This window comes from Oxyura jamaicensis, chromosome 9 (assembly GCF_011077185.1).
Source record: "Oxyura jamaicensis isolate SHBP4307 breed ruddy duck chromosome 9, BPBGC_Ojam_1.0, whole genome shotgun sequence".
Lineage (NCBI taxonomy): Eukaryota > Metazoa > Chordata > Aves > Anseriformes > Anatidae > Oxyura > Oxyura jamaicensis.
In genome coordinates this window covers 17,768,316-17,781,290 of record NC_048901.1, presented here as the reverse complement: position 1 = coordinate 17,781,290, position 12,975 = coordinate 17,768,316, and positions in this window count along the sequence as shown.

Below are 12,975 nucleotides of genomic sequence, written 5' to 3'. Positions count from 1 at the left end.
GACACATGATGGCAGAATTCTCCATTCAGTAGTTGAATGCTCTTTTTGCTATATTAATGGCAGGCAGGATAGTAGCAGGGGCTGTAAGTGTGATGACAAGATTAGCACATTGCCCACTTCAATCAGGCACCTCTTGTTTTTGTATTTATCACTCATCTTTCCCAGTTGACTGATGGCTGTCACTCAATAGCTTTCTTTGGTTAGAAAGAGAAAGAACTTCCTGTAAAGATGTCAGCGGTGCTGTTGAATTCCAAAGTAGGTCATTTGCACTGAAAGTCTACATAGAGCGATAAATTAGTAGCTTCTCTTGTAGATCTTTTGATAGTGTGTGGGAAAGGATGTGATATTGTTATTTATTTTGCCGGGAAGATGGTAGAATGCTGTAGGTCAAAATTTAATCTGATTACCCAGAAATGCGTCACCAAAGAATGCACTGATGATGCTTTTGACATATAGAATAATTATCTACATATTAATATATGCCAACTTAGTGTTTGTTTATCAGATCAACAAGAAAAATGGTAATATACATTCAAGTATGGGGAAAGGAAAATTATAACTAATCTTGTCTTGGGCTAAAGAATCGGTATAAATGCACAAGAGCAAATGAAATTTTTCGTCACATGCATTTCAAAAGATAACAGGTAATGTCAGTGAACAATACTCCAAATACACTTTAGTTGTATTTTTTCCCTTTGTTTTAGTTCTGTCTGTCTTCAGTGAGCAAGAGAATTGGACCTTGAATAAGGACTACCACATCTTGTTACTCTTTGGACATGATATGGCCTTCGGGTTAAGTACTACACAAACATAGTTGGGCTATGACCTTTGACAGTGAATCACTTTGATCATTTAATTTGCAAAGTTATTTTCAAGAAGATAAATATCTGTTTGTGGCTTTCATCACTTTTCTACCACACAATAGTTTTACTCCTATACAAGCATTTTCCTCTTTCAAACGCTGCTATGCCTACAAAATATTTATGTATAATTAAAAATAGTTCATAGTTCTGAAGTGCTGTTTGAAAGTGCTATTTTTCATATGAGAAGACTGAAGCATAGAAGGGCTGAGTGACACTGTTAAGTCTTTGGTGTTGGTTTGGAATATATCAAGTTTCCCAGGATAAAAAAAAAAAATGTCCATCGTTGCAAAAGACAGGAGTGTGTAGCTGAGGATTAAATTGGCTTATGTCAGCCTTTCCCTGTGTGTACCCAGGAGCAGATCTCAGTGCTGACATACTGAGAACCTTCAGTGAAGGCGTAGAAGCTCATCTCCTTAGAGAATGAGGCATTCCAGTCTCCATTTTGTCAGCTGCACTCTTTGTGTACACTGATGTTATCCTTACTCTGCTGTTAAATGTACCTGGCAACTGACTGCTGGGTCTGATGGTCTGGGAAATGAGTTGGGCTAAATGTGCTATCAAAGATCATAGATGTTTTGTAATGTGGAAGAGAATGAGAGGTCAAGCGCATCACCTAAACTGTGATCTACCAGCTTTCCTGCTCCTGGAAATGTTCCCTTTGTGTGACAGGTCCTCTTCAGCCCTTCTACTCATCCCCAGGGTGGGAAAAACAGCTGAAAAGAACACCCTGTAAGAGTTCTTTAAAGGCATAACAGGGGTTTAGGCTCCCAGTTCCCATTGACTTTCAGCTCAATTATCACTTAGCTGAAATTCAATAGGAATAATGTATCCAATTCCTTTATGCTATTGCGAGCCTTCAGTTATGGGTCTTACAGAGTGCTGTAAGTGAAACTGCATTGTATGAATATTCAACGTAATGTGGTAACAAGGAAAAGGTCTGCTAGTCAACAGGATGAGGTAATGTCATTGAGAAATGAGGCTAAATATGAAGAGGTACCTAATACATGCAATATACAATAGTTTACTTTTAAAAAGTAACAACTGTGAGGAGATGGGTAGCACAAAAATATCAGTGACAAGAGAATACAGATAATTTGCAAGTTTTTGTAACCCATCTTTTGATGTCTTATGTGTTGTGTGGACCATCAGCTGATCCACTAATTGCAGGCTGAGAAACACTAATGTATACAACCACCCAAAGGCACAGAAGACTTTTTTTTTCTGTGATTCATTAGTTTGCTATGAGGACACGAATTCAAGAGGTGGCCTCTACCTCACTTCCATTTCACCCCTTCCTAGAATAATTCTGAAATTGTTCATTCGCCCACTTAGTTGCATAGCTGATTGTCACTTCTGTTTCTTTCTGTATTTGTAATTATCTTTTCAGTTCAGTCCTATGGATTTTCCCTCTTCCAAATTGCTTAATTCTTCAGTTCACTCAGTGTAATATTCCTTGCTGTCATCCAGCCCCTATTCATTAGACTTTTTCTTATGCCAGTTCCTGAACTGAAGAGATGGCTAAAAAGTGGTGTTGGTTTATATTATGTTGGCACTGACTAGAGAAAATGAAAAGAAATCCTTGCCTTCTGTGAGGTTCCATGTATCTCCAAACATTAAGATGTTGATGAGGACTATGGAGAGATTTCACTCTTGATCTGTGTAGCTATTCTGGCAGAAACCTCAAACGCAGACATAGATACTTCAGCAAAACAGCACTTTTTAAGTTTTCTTTTTGTGTGTGTGTGCTTTTTTCTTAATTGAAAAATAATCTCAGAGATGCTTAATATTTTTCGTTAATAAAATGCCATTTTCAAACAGTCATTTATATAACAGGCTAAAAATATTCAACAAGTTGTTATAAAAAATCTGAAAATACTGTGCTAGATTAAAAAAGAAAAAAATGGTTCCAAACTTTCCAAAGCACTTCAAATTTTCCCTTTTCTTTCTTTGGAAGAATGTTTTGTTTTTCAACTGGTTCTGCCAGGAGAAGCGTTAACTTCTGTCTGTTAGAGTCCTAATTAGATTAAGTTGAATCCACACTTTGCATGTTCTCTCAAGCTAATTCCCATGATCACTGTGCTTTAAAACCTTTATTAAGGGCTTTTGTTAAAGATGCATCACTTTACTGTTGTTATTCATCTGACAAGAAGAGTGGATTCAAATGTACCCTTCTTTCAAAGCTGTGTTTGTCACTGACCTCGGGTGTTGGACCAAGAAGAGAATTAGTTTCTAAACACTGCACTATGTGTGCAGTGCCAAGAAAACTGGGGAGTTCTCACTGGCATCCTTCTTAGAGAGGTGATTTGAAAACCTTATTGTCTGGTGCGTTACATTCATCAGAGCTAAAAATATTTGGGTGTTGGTAAAAGACATAGAGATTCAAAACTGGTTACTGTCTCTCTGGTACGGAGTTGTCAAGATAAAATGAAGGATGCATCACTGTGCAGAAGGAAATCTTGGGATCTCAGTTTGAAAGAGGGAATTATGGGATGCAGAAAATTCCTTCAGTGAATCTTGAGCAAAGTGGAAAGAGAGTGACTGGTGAGGGAACATGATCTGTTGATGATACCAGGTTTTTCAAGACAATAAAGACAAAGACACTTAGCCATGACTGCCTGGAGGATCTTATGAAACTCAGCAGCTAGTCCTTAAAATACCAAATGAAATTCAGTTTAAATAAGAGTTAAAGGGGTGCATCTAGGAATAATCAAATTTGCAAAAATAAAAAAAAAAAAGTGAAAAAGATGGGCTTTCAGCTGGGTTACCACGAAGGAATGAGATCTCGGGATTATAAAAGACAGGTCCATGAAAGAATCCGTTTGGTGGTCAGTGGTGTTCAAAAAGAAAATAAATGTTAGGAATAAATTGGAAAAGGATAGAAGATAAGCACAGAATATTTATGCCAGTGTATAAATCTATGGTGCACCCACATTTTGCATATTGCCTTCCCCCTGCCTTTTCAAAAGGTTCACAAAAGGGCAACAATGATGATCACAGGAACAGAGAGATTTCCATTAAAAGGAAACTAAGCAAAGTAGACTCTTTGTATACCTAGAAAAGGAGACTGTTGGGAGAGATGATAAAGGTATCTAAAGTCATCATAAAGACGGGCTCTGCACATGTTTTGTGCACAGTCTTTGCCAGGACAAAAACTTAAGATCATCAAAGGCAGATGATAGATATGACAGCTGGAAAAGAAACAGAAGAAGATCTTTAGATGTAACAAAATTAAGCCACGGGATACTGTCAAAGTTTAAAGTTTACATGGGTTCAAGTGAAGCTTGAACAAGTTTCCATAGAGAAATCCGTAGAGGTTAATACACATCAACCTTATCTGGCTCAGGTAGTCTTCGAGATTCAGATTGGTAGAAGTTGGTAGGGTAATCGGGTAAAGTGTTATCACATGCCTGTTCTGTTCTTCTCAAGGCATTCACTTCTGGCTACTGATAGAAAGGGGGCTTGGTTAGATGGACATTTGGTCTGACCCTGTACAACTGTTTTATATTCTTATGATAACATTCATTTGCGTCCTGAGCTCACACTTCCTCTTCATATCCAAATGAAGGATAGATCAGAAACTGTAGAAGTAGTCCAGGAAAATAGTATCAATACTGGAATCTCTTTTTGATCTTCTTTTTGCTCATATCTTCCTCTTCAGCTGAGCTAAGAAAGGGTCTATCTTCCACAGTGCAGCTAGATGGCAATCAGAGGGAAATACTGACAATCAGAAGCATGTTTTTAAAGCTTCCAAGTTCCAGATTAATATGATTTTTAAAAACCTGGGGAAAACCATGAAAAATTTATCAGTATATAATAGCTGAACAATCTCTCCAGGAGACTTTAATTTCTGCTTCTAATCTTTTCATCTCAATCTGCTGGGTCAGCTTTGCACTTCTCCTTGTGTGCACAATGGGGAACAATGTTTAGCTGATGACAGAAGTGCAGGACGGGGATTAAGTACCCCCCAAGCTGTCTGTATTTTAGTAATGGTATTGAAAGTTCCCCAGTCCTTGATTTTCCTCCCTCCTACTCTTCCAATAAATTAACTCCTAAATCTGAAAATCAAGACATAACTTCACTGGTGAGGGAATATACACCCTGCAAGTTTTCCTAAATACCTCTTTAGAGAAAGTTTGATTGTTGTAATTGATTGTCTTTAGCCCCTGGGTGTCAGAATTCTGCATTACGCTCTGCATGTAGTTTGATGAAATGCTGGATTTGACAGCAGTCTTTGGGGTCCCCACCTCACCATACCCACCCACTATTTTCTGGCCCATGCTCTAGATTTGCTCCCCTAGACCCAGTGCAGATGCCAAATATTCACTGCTGTTAAAATCATCCATCATACCATGAGCTCTATGAGTGTCTTCCCTCCTCCCTGTGACAGGACAAGGGCTGTGGATCTGTGCAGTGAGAGAAAACTAATGACTTGCTTAATAAGGTTAGTTTTTATCCTTATCTGCTCATTCATATGAACTCTAGTGCCAGCAAAATACAGCTGGAGGAAGCACATGTTTTGGGGAAGGGAAGCCTTTTGTTAGGTGGTAACTCAGATTTGGGAAAACTTAAGCCTGTTGTGAAATTGCACCTCCCATGTCTGTATGGGAGGTTGCATGGTAAACTAGAGTCCTGAGTCCAGGTAACAAATAACTTTGAAAATAACCCCAAAGAGCAGCTGAGAAACAATTTACACAAGGAATAAAAAGTAATAGTATCCTGGTTATCAAACAAATCAGGATCATGATTACTGCCAGAAAATCTGTTAAGTTTTTCAAGGTGTGAAAGGAGCATTCAAAAACAGGTAAAGCTGTAGCAGGAAAGCTAAGCTTGTTTTTTGTTTGTTTGTTTGTTGTTTTTTTTGTTGTTGTTGTTTTTTGTTGTTTTTGTTTTGTTTTGTTTTTGTTTGTTTGTTTTTGGTTTTGTTGTTGTTTTTTGTTGTTTTTTGCATCTGCCCTTACCATGGAGGAGGCTAGAGAGATCCCATCTTAGAATCATAATTTATGGAATACATTTTTAGTATTTTTTTTAAATTGAAGTGTCCAGAAATATTTTATAGAAGAAATGGAAAAAAAAAAAAAAAAAAAAAAAAAAAACACTATTGCAACTCAGCAGGAACAGAGACTTTCATTCAGGAATTCTAAAGAAACTCAGGAGTGGAACAGGTGATTGCCACGTACAGCTTCTCAGTTCCAATTATTTTGTGCCAGAGGCCTGACAGCTGGCTCACGCAGCAACAGGTTTTAAAGAGGAATGCAGGCAAATCCAGAAAACTGCTGTCTAGTAAATATGATACCTGTGCTGGGGAAATGAGTAGAAATTCTAACAAATAATAAGATTAGTACAATCTGAGTAACTATGGCATATTGTGAGGAGTCAAAGTGGATTTTGAAATAGAAGTCATGACTTAAAAATACAGAATCATACACTAAAATCCTATGAAGGAATCTGCAAGTAGGAGAACACCAGAGACCCAGCTGACAAAACCTGCTTGCATTTTCAAAAGGTGTTAGGGTCGATCCCCAAAGGTCTTTGAGAAAATAAGGTGTGTTGGAATAAAAGGGAAGGTCCTCACATCAGTAAATAGCTGGCTAACAGTACAAAGCAAAGTGTAGGAAAAAATGGTCAGTTTTCACAGCAGAGGTGGGTTGTCACTGAAATCCCCATGGAGGTCTGTGCTATTAAACATATTCATAAGCGATCAGAAAAAAAAAATAGTGAGGGAACAAAATTTGCTGATGGTACTATTACTCAGGAAAGTTAAGAGAAGGACTGGCTATGGTATATTGAGAAAGATCTTACAATGATTGCAATAATAGGAAAAAAAAAAAGACATGAAATTCAGTACAGACAAATGCACAGAGGAAAAATAACTCTATCTTTACATATGAAATGATGGGCTGGGAACTAACCATCACTTCTCAGAAATGAGATCTTCAATTAAATGGATAGTTCTGTGAAACTGTCACCTCAAGAACAGTCAAACCAAAATTTTAAGAATAGAGAACAAAATAAAAGCCATCATTACAACACTATTTATATCCATCGTACACCTGCATCTTGAATACTCTGTGCATTACCAGCCTCCTCAACTCAGAAAGAACTGAGTAAAATCAGAAAAGCCTGAAAGGCTGGTGGCAAGAATGGCTGTCATGACAGAGTGGGTTCAGGGGATATGACTAGGACCCAGCAAGCTGGAAAGGATATGACCAGGGCTGGGGCAGGTTAGTAGAGGTCAATGAAACATGCACTCTGTAGAAGGTGCAGGGACTGATTCTTTGCATTGAACTAAATCTAGGTATATCAAATGAAACTAGTGTTCAGTATAGAAAGAGGCAATTCCTAAACACAGAATATAGTTAAACTGTGGAACTCCTTGTCAGACGTAGTTGCTGAAAGTTCGCGTGAATATGTTTAAAAAGGACTGTGAGCTAAAAATTACTGGAGGCTGAAAGCATATCAGAGGGAAGTCTGCCCACTTTTATTCCTCTCTGGACATTGGTTATTACCTGAAAGGTTTCTGGTTAGATGGTCTGAATCACGGTCTGTCTGCAATCACTTCTTTCCTCAGAGATGGCGGCGGGATGATATATTTTTGATCTAGACCAGTTCAGTAGCTTGTTTTACAACATCACCACAGAAACAAATGATAGGAAGGTGGACATCCAGTTTAAAAATGGGAATGAGACAGGAGTCCTAAGCTGTTTTTGTGACTACGATGTGCCTTGCTGAGCCACGCCATCAGAAAAGTAGAGGAAGAAGCAGTGCTAATGAGTAAGAATCTGGGAACACAAATATTAATAGGGCACTTAATTTATCTGGTTGTCTCATTAGCTTATTTGGGTTTTCTCTGCTATCTATGGAGAGAGAATCTCACCATTTGGGCAGTGAACGGCACCTGTATTAGGATTCTCTTCTGAACTGGACCCTGAATGACACTCTATGCCTCCATTAATTAGAAAGGTAATCCAAGGAGACTGGCCAGCCAAGGAAACGAAACTAGGTACCTAACACTGGTTGAGGTGACATGAATGCCGTAATAGGCTGTACTGTCCTATAAGTGGGGAGAGGGTGTATGTAAAGCAGTTGCTGTCATGGGCTGCTGTGGAGGGTAGAAAGCTCTGAATTCCTGCCTAGAGGCTCTTCTCAAGGCATATATATGTAACTGTGACTAGGGACTGAAAATGTGGTCCCAGGAGAAAAGCATTGTAAAGCTACACAGAAATGGTCGTAATCAACGTAGTAATCAAACCATCAGTTATCTTTATCCTATAGTAGACTGTAAATAATTTGTGTCTTCTTTTAAAAGAGCATCTGTGCAACTCAGCATATATTCCATTCTTCAGGGACTGCTCTTGCCAGCAGCATTATAAACTACTGACATATTCCAGATACAACACATTCAGTGTTATTTTTTGAGTACTGTAGAAGAAAACAACCCATTATAAGACCCATGGAGGCTACCTGGAGTTAAAGGTGTGGCAGCAATATCTCAAACTGTGTTTCATTTTGAAGCATTCACAAAACCAGTGTGAGTTCACTAACTTCTTTTAGCCATAGCTTTAAGCTGTATATTCTTAAGAGATTCAATTTTTCTATTTTTTTTTTTCCAAATAAAATAGGAAGCTGTTAGTGCATAGTAAGGGAACACTTTCTGCCTAAAACTCTAAATATATTGACACGGGTGAGCAACTTAGTTTTGGCATAAATTGCCTTTATTTGTACATAATATTTGTCTACTCTCTTTCTTTTAAGATTACGTTCCTTCAGTTGTTTCAGTTCATTTCCTCTCACCATCTTATTTTCAGTGATTTTTCACTCCTTTTCCCTTTAGTCCTTCTGGTAAGCCACAAACCACAATCTTTCCCATGGAGAAAATGAGGGCATGGAAGTTTGAGATGAGGGCAGACTTTTGAACCATGAAATTTGAGTGTTTAATTTAGTGCAGACAATTTTGTCTATCTCTAGTAGCTATGCCCTTTTTATATTGCTTATAGTTCTGATAATATTTATGAATTAAGAGCATAAATACTATTAAAAATTACACTAGAAAGGCAAAAAAAAAGATGTAAATCTTAATACTTTAAGGCATGCATTCATTGCCAACAACATGCAGGCAGATTCTCCCTTCCTGTAGCAGTACAAGTAGTGTGTAATAATCACTCATGGTCAGTATTAGTATAAAAGCTTATCATCAATCTTTGTTTTTTGTCATTATTTGGAAGTTTCAGGGTTGTTTGTATATATATATATGTATATATATAATCATCAGTAGTTTAAGTGAAAAATTAATTTATAAAAATATATTTATATTTTGAATATATCTGAAGTGAAGTTATTGCTACATAAAGCCTCTTCCACAGTTTGTTTTACTTATGTACAAGCTTTCCCCTTAGAGTTGCTTTGCAAGGTAGGTCTTAGGTATATATATATTTTTTTATTATTTTTTTTTGTAAGCTTTTTTTCACTATCGACAGCAAATTATTGCAGATTGCACATTTTATGTTTTCTTTTGTAATAACCTAAGAAGTAGCTCTAACAAAATTTGCCATTACTGGGTTTACTGAAAGAATAAATAATTTAAAGAGATTTTATTAGCATTTTTTAGGAGATCATTATTATTGCCATCTAGTGTTGCACACCTTTTCTGTAACTTGCTCGTTTTTTTGTATCTGAAAGAGGGATAAATGCAGAATTGATGAAAGAATCTCTTTTGGCCATGCATTAGCATCTATGATGGCTTATTTGAGTATCAAAGAATTGTGTTTATAATCCTCTGAATTACAATTAGAACAGGTACTGAAATAATTTTACATAGCTGAAAATTATTATGTAAAATTCATGCATGGTGTCTTTTTAATAAACAACAACAAAATCATTTAAATAAATGAAGCAATCGGCTCTTAGGTGCTTGAATTTTCTTTTAAAAAGTTGAGTTAGTCTTAACTTATTGATTTTGAAGCGACTATAATAAAGAATTAGTGAAGGAAATATTGCTTTTACTGTTTTCAGATAATGCTTAATGTTTTTGCAAATTATAAAATTTAATTAGCTATATAAATGCCAGAGGAACAAATAATGTGCTATTGTCTTGATATCTTTCCAGAAATTAGTCTTTTAAAACAAATTTGCCATATTAATCATCTAAAAATATTTTTGATCACTGAATTAATAGTTTGCAGCCTGTTTTCAGGTATTCATTGCCATAGGTGATTGCCTCTTAATTACTACATGGGCGCTTTCTATTCACTCTTATTAATTCATGTTTTCTGGCACAGTCCCAAAAGGCAGCCTTGCCCTATATCTTCTAATTACTTCTATAATTGAATTTGCCCACTTTTTCTAACCTATTTTTTAAACTGACTGTGTTTGTTCATGGTTTATTGTGTCTTTTTTGTGTCAGTTCTCTGCAAGCAGAATGTACATTGATTCTTTCCTCGTTTCTCATTAATTTTCAAGAGCTTTGCTGCATGTCTGTTTTTTCAGCCTGTCAAACCTATTGCTAGACCAAAAAAAGATTCTTATTATTAAAGGTTAGGTAAAATAGACTGAAGTTAATTAATTCATTAGTAACTCTGAGCCAATTACTGAATCCTTCTCTCATTTATATACTTGTTAACAAGACAGAGATGAGAAAGGCCTATTATAGGCACATGTCCTTCAGAAGTTGGGCAAACCCTCTGGAGCATATGCATTTAGTTCCACCAAAGAAAAAGAATTGATTCCAAAATGAAGACTTGAAGATCTAGCTGGAAAATACTTCATAACCTGATAGACCTTCTTTTGACCATCTAAACATTATTTTGGATTCTGTTTTTTGATCACAAGGAATAACTTTTAATGTTCAACCTTATGAAGTACACACATACCATTTGAATATAAATATATTGACTTACCAACTTCCCTAGAATTAATTCATGGGATGTTTGGTAATAGTTGAACAAAGAGGACTCACCCATGCATATCTATGCAATTAAGACATGAGTTGCTGATTGTGGCTTCATACAATTTTCTTGTATTGATGAATGCAAGGAGATATGTAGCTGGAAAAAAAATGATTTTTTTTTCATAAATACGTTGCATATTATGAAACTTGTATGAAAACTGAAGTCATTCACAAGCAACAGTCTTATAAATAAACTAGGGAAGGTATCTAGTGGCTCACTGATCAAGGTCAGATGTTTAAATTAGTGACATTAACACTTTAAGTATTGCTTACAGTACCTGCACATACGCTTCCCATCATAAAACAATTTACTCTTTCACTGAATTCAAAAGAATGAAACTCAGCTTGCAGTGCTGACACAAGGTTGTTCATTTATTTTATAGAGTTACTAGTACTTTATTGGAGAAAAAAGTCTGCTTATCATGAACTTTGTGTATTCTTCAGTTGAGACTGTAATCATCATGCTAAAATTAAGTAATACATTAAAAAGCCCAAGCAAATCTTTTTGTTTTGTTTTCTTACAATTCAACAACTTGAGCTGAGATCACTAGTATTAGAAAACCTTTACAGCATTTCATCCAAGCATCTTGCAAACCTGGGCTGATAGCTAGATTTAAAGGGACGGTGCTGAGAGTGAGGAATATTATATGAGCATTTTAAAAATAAGAGACAAAACATGGATTTGGAAATACCTTCCAATCAGTCCTTCAATAATATGGATCCAAATAAATTTATCAGGAAGCAAAAATAGTGTTTGAACCATTGAGTCCAGAAGGCTTGGTCTATACCTGTCAATCAGATTTTGAAGAAAACTTGATCTAGAGTTTTAGATTTTAAATGGTACAAGAAGGGCAGTTAGGAAATTATTTGGAAGTTCTACCCCTGTGCTCTATGTTAAAAGTAACTTTAGGTGAGTATCTTTAGTTAAACCCAAAGTTATTTCAAACTTGAGAGACAATAGCAAGAACAGGAATAACCATGTTCTCCTCACCTGCATCTAATTTCTATTATAAAGTCTGGATATAATCACCATACTGTGCCAAAATATTTGTCAATTTGCCTCTGCATTCCTTCTGGAACACACACAGCTTTCTCAACACTCTTGCATGCTGCATAACTCACTGCAGAATTGGCATCTTTATTATCAGTCTTGCTTATTCATCCTCTTCCTGAAATCAGTTAGGAAATAACTGTCTGATTGGAACTGATGATATCTTGATCAGATCATTATTATTTCTGGTATGAAATAAATAAGCAATTAATTATGGGAGTGCTCTGGCTGCTGTGTAGTTAAAATAGCTTTGGGACTTGCACTTAAAACAGATATTCACTTTTTCATTGTCTGTACGTTATATGATATGTGCTTGCCAGATTTAGTTGTTTATTTCTGGAATGGAAAGTTACTGATATTGAGAACTTTGCAAGAACATCTCTTGATTTATTTTAATTATTGGCAGTTATCCTTAGGACTACCTGTGTGTTAGTGAGACAGAGGGATAGGCTGCAAATATTTGGATCCTTTCAATAGAAACAATGCAAATAGGTTTTTGAAAATCTTGTGAGAACATTGAGAACATTAGTTGAACATTGAGTTCAGAATTGTAACAAAATAAAAGTTTCCCTTAACACTTCATTTTTCTACTGATGGCCTTTTTTTGAAATAAGCCTTATTTTAGGTATTGAAATCATTTTTTGCCATTTTAAGATGTATGTTATAGGGAGGGAATATCTTATCTCCCCCTCACCTTATCACTTTTTGCAGTTTTGGCAGAGCTGTGCCAAAGCTCCACGAGGACAGACCCTTTGATAAAGTCAGTAAAGTTTTAAGTAAATAAAATGCATTTCCATTACATTAATTGTGTTATCAGAATCAGGGAAAGTAATTTAGAGATGTTGATATTCAAGATGCTCATAGAAGTATGCTATGGTCTTTTTGATAGCATGCATTGATGGTGGCAATATTATCAAACTAAAGTAATCAAAAGTTGTGGTGATTGCACTATGGAGAACTGCAACAGGATGGTAACGCTATTTTCTTTCTTGTAGAAGACAATGCAATATAACTGCCATTAGAAGCAGTTAAAAATGCAGGGTTTGCTGTCTGAAAAGCTCCTAGTTTATATGTGTTTTGTAGTTCTTGCATGTTTTATAAATTTATTTCCATCCTTT